General features: G+C 47.5%; 1 protein-coding gene across 2 annotated transcripts in view; it reads left to right on the top strand.

Moving 5' to 3' along the window:
* The first annotated feature begins 3,513 nt into the window (after nt 1–3,513).
* ABAT (4-aminobutyrate aminotransferase) overlaps nt 3,514–12,432 on the top strand; it is a 79,663-nt gene continuing 70,744 nt past the window's right edge. For both annotated transcript variants that reach the window (XM_072942247.1, XM_015239136.3), the window contains exon 1: nt 3,514–3,640. The gene's annotated coding sequence lies outside the window, so the exon portion shown is untranslated. The remainder of the gene's footprint in view (nt 3,641–12,432) is intronic.

The following is a 12,432-nucleotide window of genomic DNA, read 5'->3' as shown; positions in this document are numbered from 1 at the left end:
AGAGGGGTTAAACGACTTGTCCAGTATCACATGACCACTGGGAGATGAGACAGGAATTCAGTATCAGGTCCCAAGCTGATCCCTTTTCCCTCATAACCACATGCCCTCTATGATATCCCTTTATTACTCTGTGAGCAGAGAGGGTAGAAAGCACAGAGCTAAAAAAATAAGGCACACGTTCTAATCTGGCTCTAGGCCAGATCCTCATCCTCATCTCTGCACCTCAGTCTCCTCTTCTGTACAATGGGTTGCTGATCACTGAGGGGCTGTCCTGCCTAGGCTGCTGGTGCCCCAAGAGCCTCACGAGGCTCCATTGTCCTCATTTCTCCTCTCCGAAGTTGCAGTGGGAGTTCTCCCAGCCAAAGCTGCCTTCCTGGAAGGAGCTCCCATCCTGGGCCTCAGCCAGCCTCTGGAAAACACTCTCAGCATCTTCTGGAAGACACCTGCAGCCCCAGGCAGCCCCACAGGAAAACCATGGCGCTTAGAACACGCAAGCGAAGCTAACGAGAGAAGGGCTTTCTCCACCTGCTGACAGTTTTCTTCACAAGTGTCACAATGAAGCTATTTGAGAACCAGCTTGCAAAGCACCTAAATATCCCTCTCACACCTTTTCTTAACCAGAAATAACACGGCTCCTCCTGTGTGCCCCGTGCCAGGGCCTAACCCACAGTGGGTGCTCGGTATGTAGTTGAATGAAGGAAGGAACAGATGAATGAGGATGGCTTCGCACACTTTTTGTCTCTCCGACTGCCTTAGGCCAGGGCTTGGCAAACTTTCTAAAAAAGGCCAGACGGTAAATCTTTTTGGCTTTGGAGGCTGTGCGGTCTCTGTCTTAATTAACTCCTCCTCAGTTCTGCCTTGGTATCCGGAAGACAGCCACAGACGATGCGTAAGTGAGTGGGTGTGGCTGTGTTCCAGTAAAACTTTGTGCACAATGAAATTTGAATTATATATATATACAGTTTTCTTGTGATACAAAATATTATTCTTCTTTTGATTTTTTTTCCTACCATTTAACATGTAAAACCCATTTTCTATCATAGCTTGCAGGTCACAAAAAAGAGTGCATTGCATTTGGCTTAGACTTGCTTTCTTGTTTTTCATTTCAAATATTTTTTCTTAGTACAGAAGCAATATATATCTATGATAGAATAATTAGGAATCAGTGACTTGCAGATAAAGTAAAATTATAATCATCCGTAATTTCAACATACAAAGATAATTACTTCTACTAGTGGGCATTTCTTTTTTCAGTCTGTCTCTCTCTGTCTATCATGTATCTATATTGGTGCTGTCCAGTGTGATAGCCACTAGCCGCGTGTGACTATTTAGCTTAAAGCTAAAGTTAGATGTTTTTAAAAATTCAGTTTTGCAGTCGACTAGTGATATGTCAAGTATTTCATCCCTACCAATGGCTAGTGGCTACCATATTGGACAGCACAGATTCAGAATGTTTCCCCCATCACAGAAAGTTCTCTTGGACAGCACTGATCTATCTATATCTACTTACATAGATTTACCACAAATAGAACAATATCAGATAAAGTTTTTGGTGATTATCTTTTGTTCACTCTGTTTTGAGTCAACCATTCAATAGTCAAAACAGTTCTGTGCCATTCAGCATTCAACACCTGTGCTTTATTGGAGGCATTCATTTTCATGCAACAGATGTCCCTTCCGCCTCCTTGTCGTCCTACATTCAAGTTGTTTCCAGTTTTTTGCTACAAGAAACAAACCGACAGTAAATTTGTCACTAAACTTTTGCACCATTCATTGTTTTAGGGTAATTTCACAGATGTTTAACTGCTAAGTCAAAGGGTAAGCTCATTTTAATGATTTTTTTAAAATAGAAATACTCAAGTTTCTTTCCAGAAAAGCTTTGATCATTTATACTCCCAGCAGCAATTCATGAAATTGTCCACTTCCTTCAAACCTCCACAGATAATGGTCATTATAATAATAAAAATGAGGCCATTTTGATGGATGAAACTTTCCATCTCTTTAACTTGCCTTTCTTTGAGAAACTTTATTTCCTCCCACATTTACTGGCCATTTTATTTCTGTGGGCAGGTCTTGGGCAGTAAAAGAGACTATCTGCATGGCTTAGGTTTTAAGGGAAAATTGCCCGATTTATAACCCAGGCCTCGTAAAGTTCTACAAGGGGACATGGTTAACATACCAAGGAGACTGGCAAAGCTGTCAGTTTCAGCAGAACTGTGGATCAATTTTATCTTCTGTCCTTTCCTTTGTATATTTCTTACTTACTGCTTCTTTTTAGTCCTTACAGTCACAGACCACACTGTGGGGCAAATGGTTTGTTTGGCAGCTTTTAAATTTATTTATTTGCTTTATATCTATTTCAATTCCTAGGAGTATAGTCCTGCTCACCTAGTCAGAGGTAGGGCAGCCTAGATTCATGGAAGGCAGGAAGGAAGGACCTCAGTGTTCTGCAAGATTCTAGCAGACTAAGGAAATAATTACCTGATCAGGCTAAGTGGGGAAAACCAGGCTGTATTCTTCCTTGGCCTTTTAAGGTCTGGAGTCTCCATTCATCCGTTCATTATGAGCACTTCGTGATCTCATGTTGTTCTGATGGGTAGTTCCTTGTGTCTTTGATTTTACCACTGAAGGAATGCATCCTCTTTCCAAATACTTTTAGAAAGCTACAGGACTATCAGTCATTCACACTTTAGTATTCACTAGGTTTCATACAGCATCTTAATTTTTATAAAAGCACCCTCATCACATCTACCATTTCATTTATGCCCATGAAGGAGGTACTATCACTACTGCTTCCATTTACTATTGAGGAAATTGAGGATCAAGGAGGTGGAGTGAACTGCCCTAGATCATGGAGAAGTTACCATGGACTCCTAGTCCAGTGCTCTTTGCATTGCCCCCACCATGCATAAGCTGTTCGTCTTCCGGGGCTGGTTGGGCAACGAGGTGTTAAGTGAAAGGCAGCTGGGAGGCTGCTGAGTGACAGGGCCTTGAGCACAGCAGGACAGGGCGAAGTTAGGAGGGGGGCGTGAGAGGGAGGAGGGGGCCAGGGCATGATGCTCTCTCCCCTCCCTTTCATACGGAACCTTGTTTGGCTGTGACTCTAGGGTTCCAGAGCCCGGGATTCGAGGCGCAGGTGCAGAGCCGGCAGCTACACTCTCCCGCAGCCGCAAGGGTCCAGGAAAGGGGCGGAGGTGATTAAGCTCTAGGTTAGATCAGTCTATACAGCCTCCCCCTTTTAGAGACAAGCTCGCCACCCGCTATTAGATAGGCTCCCCTCCTGCCTCGTGGGGCTCCTCGCCGCCTCTGCCACAACCGGAATCCTCGCTCCCGGCCCTCGCAGTCCCTCCTCCAGGCCCCCGGCTCCTCCGCCCCCGGAGGCCGGACTCTACCCCCGCCCCGCCTTCCCCCCCACCTCCCGGGGGCGGTGGCCCGTGGCGGGCACAGTCATTGGCTGCGGCACGAGCGAGGGCCGGGGCCGGCAACGCTGATTGGCCAGTGCTGCTCGACGGAGCCAAGGAGCCCGGCGAGTCGCTGGGGGAAGCGGGGCAGAGCCTGGACACAGCCCGAGCGAAGGCGCGGATCCGGCAAATCGGGCCCCGGCAGGTCGGAGTCCGCGGGTCGGAGCTAGGGCCTGAAGGTAAGGACCTGGCGCCAGGTCGTGTGGGGCGGTCCCTTTCGCGGGAGCTGAGATGGAATCCCTCGGCCCTGCCCCCAGGAAGCAAAACCGGGACATCTCCTCACAGAGACGGGGGCCTCATCTTCCCGAGGCACGGGGTCCTCTCCCCGGAAAGGAGAGCGTCTCCCACCTCCCAGAGAGCAAAATAGTTTCCTTTTCCCTTCAGAAACGGGCCCTTACCTCCTGGCCCCAGGCTCTAGAGAGAAGATTCTCCTCCCTAGTTTACCCTTTGGAATGGAACGTGCCCCTCAAAAGTGGGTTCCAGCCTCCCTGGGTATCTAGGAACCCCTATGTCTTTGGAGACCAATGCCCCTTTCCCCAGTCTAAAAAAGTAAGTTTGAATATCTTCTCCCCACCCTCCCTTCTCAGCTCGTAGATAACGGTGCACTCCCTCTGGGGAAAATGAAAGCTCCCAGAAGAGGAAATAAGCCCCTCCCTAAGACAAGGATATCCCTGGGTAGAGACCGCATGTCACCCTCAAACCCAGTGCAGAGCTCCCTGCACCCCCACCTCAGAAACTGGGCTGCGATTTGCCTTTAGAAGTGCATGATATCCCCCGCCACCCCCACCCCACCCCCATCCATTAGAGAGGTTGCCTCGGACACCTCTGCACTAAAGGCATTTGGGGGATAACCCCTCTTTCTCCTGTAAAAATGTAAGAGGAGGGGTTTTCATACTCAGAAATAGGGCAAGGGTCTGGTTACCATCCAGGCCAAGTCACCTACCTCACTCCACTCCTCTCTAACCCTTTCACTCAAATTCCAGCACCCCCCCCCCTTCTCCCAATCCCATCCTTCCCACCTTGCCTCTCCACCTGATTGCATCTCACCTTTCTTCACCCTCCTCCCCACATCAGCCAGAGATAAGACCAGAGGCTTGGGTTTAGTAAGAAGGTTTAGTAAGGCTGAAACCCTTGAAGCTGGGATCCTGAGCCTAGAGATCCTTCCAGGAGCCTCTAAACTCTACCAACAGAGATGGCCTCTAAGGCAGCAGGACCAGCGGGGACCCCCTCCCCCCCAACACACACGTACACAGGACTGTGTTCACAATATCCTCCCTTGAGACAGCCCAACCCCTTTCCTGGAGAAGGGGGTGTCAGTGCAGAAAGAAGGGCCCCACATTGCTCCCTGGGGCTGCCCCCTGCCCCCCAGCTGCTGTGGGCATTGCCTGGTGGAATTCCCTAGGCCCTTGGCCAAGGAAGATGGATGCTGCTGGAACCATCCATTGGGCTGCCTTGGATGAAGCTAGACCAAGGGACAGAATGTTGGTGACCTGAGACGGCTGGGAGCTGCTCTTCTCTAGTTGGCCAGGTTGGGGGCTGGCAGCAGGGAAAAGAAATAATACAAGGAGCTTTGGTTTGCTCTTTCGAGCTGCGCTCAGAGACGTGGAGTAAGGAGAGGCTTGTGTCCTGGATGCCCAAAGAGGTCAGCCCCCGGGAAAGAGAAATGGCTGTCTGGAGTCCTTAGGCCTCCCAGGGACTGAGGTTCAAAGATCTTGCTACTTCATTTGACAGTTGAGCAAACAGAGGCACAAAAAGGGGAAGAGACTTGTTCAAGGTCACCCAGCCAATGGGTAGCGAAGCTAGTCACAGCCTCTCTGGGGCTCGCGGGCGGCTGGGATCCCCCGGACACTACCTCCTGTCCTCACGTTTACAACCGGGACCGCCAGACACTGCCGTCCCCACTGGTCAGAGGAGGTTTGGAGGATCTGCCAATGTCAGGTAGCTTGGAGCTGGAACTCAGCGCTGCCCCCCAACAGGCCACCTTGTAGAATCTATTCCCCAGGAGTTACACTTCCCCACTCAGCCCGTGTGACCTTTTGATTGAGTCCACTGCTAAATCTAGACTTGCCAAAATCCAGATGGACCCAGGATAGTGAATAAGATCAGCTGTGATAGTCTGGAGCCGATACTGCTGCAGGAATCTCAGTTGCTAAATGAGGTTTGCTCCAGGCCCTCTGGACAGGGCTCAAGGAAGTCAGGGCCCCTTCCCCCAGGGCCCCACCCCCACCCCCCGCCTTGATCCCTGCACACTCCCTCTGGCCCCAAGTTCTCTGCAGCAATCTCCCATCCCAGCTCAGAGCCTGCTTTTCCTGAGACATTGGACACCCAGCGGGGCAACAGTGACCAATTCCCTACAAATGGGAGGGTCTTGAGGTGGGGCTCCCCCTGTCTCCAGCTAAGGGGTTGGCTGTCATGCTCCAGTTCAGAACAGGGATCCAAATTCAAGGTGCCAAGGTGAAAGTTCAGAGTATGAGGGGGAACCACAGTGTGTGGGCTTGAGGGATCGATCTCTGGACCTCTCTTATCTGATTGCAGAGCCCAGGTCTGCTACTTAGTGTGTGTCTTGGAGGAATTGGTAACCTCTCTGTAACTCAGTTCCCTCGATGTCCTTATCAGGGTAAACTGAGTTAATTCTTTGTAAAGTGCATAGTACACAGCAAATGGATGGAAGCAGTGACTATGATTACAAGTCATAAAACCTCTAAAAATGGGTCGAGAGGTTGTGCTTTAAGGGAAAACTTATAGCCTGCATCATAGATAATGTGCTAGGGGCCAAGGCAGTGGACCCTCAGCCCTTGCTTGGAGACAAGGATGATGTCTTCCCAGAGAGAGAGTGCAGTGTATAGAATGCACTGCAGACTCTAAAGTCAGATGGAGCTGGAAGTCTACTCCCATTACTGCTGGCTGGGAAGCCTTAGGCAGATCATCCACCTCTCTGAGCCTCAGTTTCTTCATCTTTGAATTGGGTTTGTTGGGGGTGGGCATCAGATAAGAGCTCGGTCTAGAACAGGGTTTCTTCTTATTCTCAGCAGTGTTGCCGTTTGGAGCTGATCATTCTGTGTTGTGGGGGGCTGTCCTGTGCATTGTAGGATGTCTAGCATTCCTGCCTCTACCCATTTAATGCCAGCTGCAACCGCTTCTAGTTATGACAACTAAAACTGTCAACCAAGCATTGCCAGATGTCTCCTAGTGGGTAAATCCCCCCAACCTCCGCATTGAGAGCTGCTAGTCTAATATATGTGCCTGGCACAAAGTTGATGATTGACATGAGACAGCATCCCTCTTGCTCGGGCTCCTCATTCTGCTTTGTGCATCATGTAGGAGGTGGGGTCCAACTGTTGAGCCTCCCTATGTGAAGGGCAGTTTTAATCTCACACATTTAAGCAGGACTTGACCATCTCTGGAGCACCATCATGTATATTAAACTGTAGGTTTCCCATTTTACAGGTGAGCAAACTAAGGCTCACAGAGGTTAAAGGACTCTTCTAAAGGCATTACCTCCTTCCCTGCTAGAGGTCAAAGAAACGTTCATGCCGCAGTTTTAGAAATAACCTAGTTCTGGCGCCTTCTCAGAATATAATTTGGTAGTCTCGTTCAGAATTTAAATTGCACGCCCTCGGGCCCAGCCACCCCACTTCTAAGAATCTTCTGTAGAAATGCTCACAGGTGCACACAATGGGCAACCCCAAGAATGTTCGCCAGAGGGCTTTGCAATCCTAGATGGGAAGAGGTTACGTTACATGGGGAAATGAGCTGTTTTTTTAGAAGAATGGGGTAGAGCTACATTCCTGACCTGGAAAGATCTCCAAGACATTATTTAGTGAAAACCATTAAGTCACAAGATCAATATATACAGTATTTTAATAAGTGTACATAAATTCAAATGAAAATGGCTAGTTAGGACTACATCCATGTGGAAAGAAGAAAAGGAATCCTCTAGCAAGCTTCCCATGCATTAAAGACAAGCCAAAACCGAGCACAGCCCTCCGAGGTTGAGACTGGCTCGGGGTCCCTCAGCCGGGAAGTACGGCGGGGGGACTCAGCCTGAGTTCTGCACTGCAGGCTGGAGCACTTGCAGCTGCAGAAGCCGCTGGTAGCCAAAAGCCAGGCCTTTGAGCTTCCTAAGAGTTTAGAGGCCAGGAGACAGCAATCTGAGGCCTCATGGCCACAGACTCAGCCTTTACCCTAGCCTGGGGGATTCCTTCTGCCAGCATCTCTGTGGGTCTTGAGGTCACACTGACCAGAGCTGAACTGGGCTTCCACTAGCATGGTGGCCTCAGGCCATGGCCATCTTACCTCTCAGTGTCACATTTCCCCATCTTTAAAAAGAAAAAGCAATAATAGTTTTTTTTTAAAAAAAGAAAGGAAAAAAAGAAAAGAAAAAGGAGGGGAAATAGTAGACCCTCCTCGGTTATTGTGAGGATTACCTGAAACCCTGTTCAAACACCTGGTACCTAGTCCCACTTCAGTGATGTGAGCCCTGGTGCTCCCCATCTCTCTGCTTGCCGCCCCCCACCCTCCCGTGCCAGGAGGCCGGGTGAGTGACAGCTGGGGAGCCTGAGGCTTCAAGAACGCCCAGCTGGCTGAATCATCAACCCCCCCTCCCTCCACTGCATCCCAGCAGAAAGTCCCGGGAGGCAGTTCTGAAGGTGTCTGCTCTCCTCCTTCCTCCCCTGTGTCTGACTAGCCTTGCTTTTCTGGAGGCTCCAGGCATTGTCTTCCCCATCACAGGACTGTGTGGCCTAATCTGGCCTCTAATCACACATTCCTTCCGTAATGGGGTCGACTCCCCAAAGACAAATTTCCCTCCTCCTTCCAAAGCTGTCTCCCTGAGCCTCCCCACCCTTAGCCTGGAGATTCATTTCTCCTCTCAACCCCTGGCACCCACAGCCAGGGCTTCCTTGGGTCCATGGCCATTTGCTGGTTTTTCACCCCTTCTGTACTCATACCTCCATGTCTCATTTGTCCTTGTGTCCTGAATGCCGAGCACGGTTCCTGGCACACAGGAGACACTCAATGAGCATTTATTGTGCAATATTTGTAACATAAAATATGCCATTTCCATCCCTTTAAAGCCTACAAATCAGTGACACTTAATACACTAACAGTGTTGTGTAACCATCACCACTGTCTAGTTTCAGAACACCTGCATCACCCCGAAAGGAAACTGGTACCCAGTCACTCTCCCTTCCCGATCTCCTGGCAACCACTAGTCTGATTCGATGGGTTGGCCTATTCTGAATATTTCATTTAAATGGAATCATCCAATTTGTGGCTTACTGTGTCTGGCTTCTCCACGTTGTAACATGTATCAGTACTTCATTTCTTTTTATGGCAAGATAATATTCTATTGTATGGATATACCACAGTTTATCCATTCATCTTTTAAAAAAAATTTTTTTATTGAAGTATAGTTAATTTACAATGTTGTGTTACTGGTGTACAGCATAGTGATTCAGTTATATATATTCTTTTTCGTATTCTTTTCCATTATAAGCTTTTGAATATAATTCCCTGTGCTATACATTAGGTCCTTGTTTATCTATTTTGTAAATATTAGTTAGTATCTGCTAATCCCAAACTCCTAACTTATCCCTCCCCACCTTCCCCATTTGGTAACCATGTTTTTTTCTATGACTGTGAGTCTATTTCTGTTTTGTAAATAAGTATATTTGTGTCATTTTTTAGATTCTGCATCTAAGTGATATCATGTATTTGTCTTTCTCTGCCCAACTTACTTCGCTTAGTATGATAATCTCTAGATCCATCCACATTGCTGCCAATGGCATTATTGTATTCTTTTTTTATGGCTAATACTCCATTATATACAGATACCACAAGTTTTTTATTCATTCGTCTGTTGCTTCCATGTCTTTGCTATTGTAAATAGTGCTACTATGAACATTGGGTGCGTGTATCTTTTTGAATTAGAATTTTCTCAGGATATATGCCTGGGAGTGGGTGTCCATTCATCTTGATGGACATTTGAGTTTCCAACTTTTGATGATTGTGAATAACGCAGCTATGAACATGTATGTACAAGTTTTGGTTTGAAGACCTGATTTCCAATTCTTTTGGGAGTGAAACTGCTGGGTCGTATGGTAACTCTTTGCTTAATGTTTTGAGGAACTGCCAGGCTCCACCGTTTTACATTCCCACCAGCAATGTGTGAGGGTTCCAATTTATGCACGTTTTTGGTCAACTCCTGTTATTTTCTGATGGTTGTTATTACTACTATTGTCATTCTGGTGGGTGTGAAGTGGTGTCTCGTGGTTTTGACTTGCACCTCCCTAGTGACTAGTGATGTTGAGCATCTTTTCATGTGCTTGTGGGCCACATGTATATTTTCTTTGGAAAAAGGTCCATTCAGGCCCTTTGTCCATTTTCGAATTTGGTAGCTTGTCTTTTTGTTGTGGAGTTCTAAGAATTCTTTATATACATGAGTATATCTTTGTGTCACCATTTGCCTCTTGCATTTAAACATTTGCTCAGCTCCTGTGGGTCAGGCACTGTCCTGTGACTTTGGGATATTAAGGTGACTACAATACAGTTCCTGCCCACAAGGAGCTCACAGTTTAGAGCAAAGTTCCTGAACAGCACTGTTGACATTGCTGGGGCAAGAGAGGGTATTTAGCAGCATTTCTGGCCTCTACCCACTCGACGTCAGCAGCATAGTCTTCCCCCAAGTTATGACAACCAAAACTGTCTCTAGACATTGCCGAATGTCCCCCAAGGGGCCAAATTGCCCCTGGTTGAGCATCACTGGTTTAGAGGCTTAGATAAGTGTGTATCTACAACTTAAGTTATATCTCGTGTGCCTAACAGGGTACAGAGTGGACAGTTAGGACTTATTTGTTGTATGTTGGATGAGTGGGTAGATGGATGAAATAATGAATGCAGTTTACAGGGTCTGGACATGTGCCTGAAACTCTACTATGTGAAACAGAACACTGTTCTTCCAACTGGAACAGTCTACCTCTTTCTCTCTGCCTAGCACAATGGTTCTCACACTTTAGCATCAGAAATCCCCTGGAAGGTGTGTTAAAACAAAGGTTGATGGGTTCCACCACCAGAACTGATGATTCAGGAGAATCACCAGCCTGGCAGGATGCTCCCAACCCGGTTTCCGTGTCCTTTGGGAACCCTGCACGAGACCTCCCCAGCCTCGCCAACTTGTCCATTCTCAGTCTCACAGTCTTAACCGCCAACATCTCCCACTTGGGGGCTAGCATTTATTGCCTTGGGCTATCAGCAACATGCTGGAAATCTGTCCCTCAGCAGTTGCATTGCAAATTCCTTCAAAGCTGGGACCCACTGTGCCCTAGCACCTTGCCACTTAGCATGTGGTCCAGCTCCCAACAGCATGACAGCATCTGGGGGCTGGTTAGAAATGCAGGTTCTTGGGCCCCACTCAGGCCTACAGAACACAAGGTGTATTTTAACAATATCCTGGTGGGGTGAGGGATTCGTGTGCACCTTCAGGTCATTTGGGAAGCCTATCCTAGGACATCGCTACAACCCTCACAACTCAGAGCTAACTCCTCGTAGCATCGCTGATGAGTTACACTGACAGCATCTGCTACCCTGTAAATGGTGTCTGGGCTGGAACATCATGAGAGCATTACTAGACATGCATATCTTTGCCTGATGTAGTTTACCTCTTGGAATGCCTGAACTGACCTTGCTTTTCCCACCGGAAAACCAGAGGGGCAGCATCTTGCCCAAGGTCGCCCGATGACCATGAAATAGAATGGAACAATGGCCATCATTCATGCAGCTGAAACACCATAGTGGTGACACACGAAAATATGGGGTGGGAGGTAGCATTCTGAGGCTACAAGGTTTGTTCTTCAAATGTGGAGAGCCAGGAGATGATTTTAAAATAGGCCAAGAACAGGAACTTAAGTATCTTTTCATTTACTCAACAATTATTTTTTTATTGAGTGCTTTGTAGATGCTGGACATCGGCATCATGTGTGTGGTATTAACAAGGAAAACAAGGCCTCCCTCTTTTTTTCGGAGGGGGGTAATTACGTTTACTTATTTATTTTAATGGAGGTACTTGGGATTGAACCCAGGACCTCGTGTATGCTAAGCACACGCTCCACCACTGAGCTGTACCCTCTCTGGCCAAGGTCTCCCTCTTAGTGGCTTCTATCCAGATGGACAGTCTAGTCATCTGCACTCATCTGTTCCTAAGTGTGCCAATTTATTACACAACTTCCATTTGTCTCATACAGTACGTGTGTGTGTGTGTGTTTGTGTGTGTGTGTGTGGTGAGGGAGAGATAAAGTCCCAGCTACCACTCCGGAGGATCTTCTAGGCTAGCTGTCAGAGGACAGGCCCATCAACAAGTACCAGTCAGCGAGATGAGTGCCAGGTGGGTGGGCATGGGCGGATAGAGGTTGGAGCTCAGAGAAGGAAGGTGTTCCCTGTCCCTGTCCCTGGGGGTGCTGGGAAAGAAATTTTAGGAGGAAAAGGAAGGAAAGGTAGGAAAGATGTTCTGGACAGACAGATCATGAACAGGGCCTCAGAGACTTCATGGAAAAGTGTTAAAAGAATATCTTCAGAAAAAAAGGATAAAATCATGGCTCCCATACAGATAAAAGAATGAGCACTTGTCAATGATTTTATTAAGCTCAATGAGAGAGCCAGATGTTAGAACTGGTTCAAAGGAAAAGTCAAATGAAGCAAAATTGTCTGTGGAGTAAAGGAATGTTGAAATGCATTGCAAATGGAGGCAAAAAAGGGTTGGATAAGACAGAATTTGCTTATCTATCAGATTCCTACGAGAAATAGCTTGAAGATAATGAACATTTGTGTTGTATGTAAACAATGCATAATTTTCCATTGAGATACAATTTTTTTTTCTATAAAACCAATGTTCAGAGGATGGAGGAGGCCTTCTGTGGAGCACAGGGTGGGTGAGGAGAGGGGAAGCTTCAGGAGAGCTGGATCATGGACAGCTAGG

The sequence above is a fragment of the Vicugna pacos genome, chromosome 18 (genome assembly GCF_048564905.1).
Source record: "Vicugna pacos chromosome 18, VicPac4, whole genome shotgun sequence".
NCBI classification, from domain to species: Eukaryota; Metazoa; Chordata; class Mammalia; order Artiodactyla; family Camelidae; genus Vicugna; species Vicugna pacos.
This window is presented reverse-complemented; position numbering and strand designations above follow the sequence as displayed.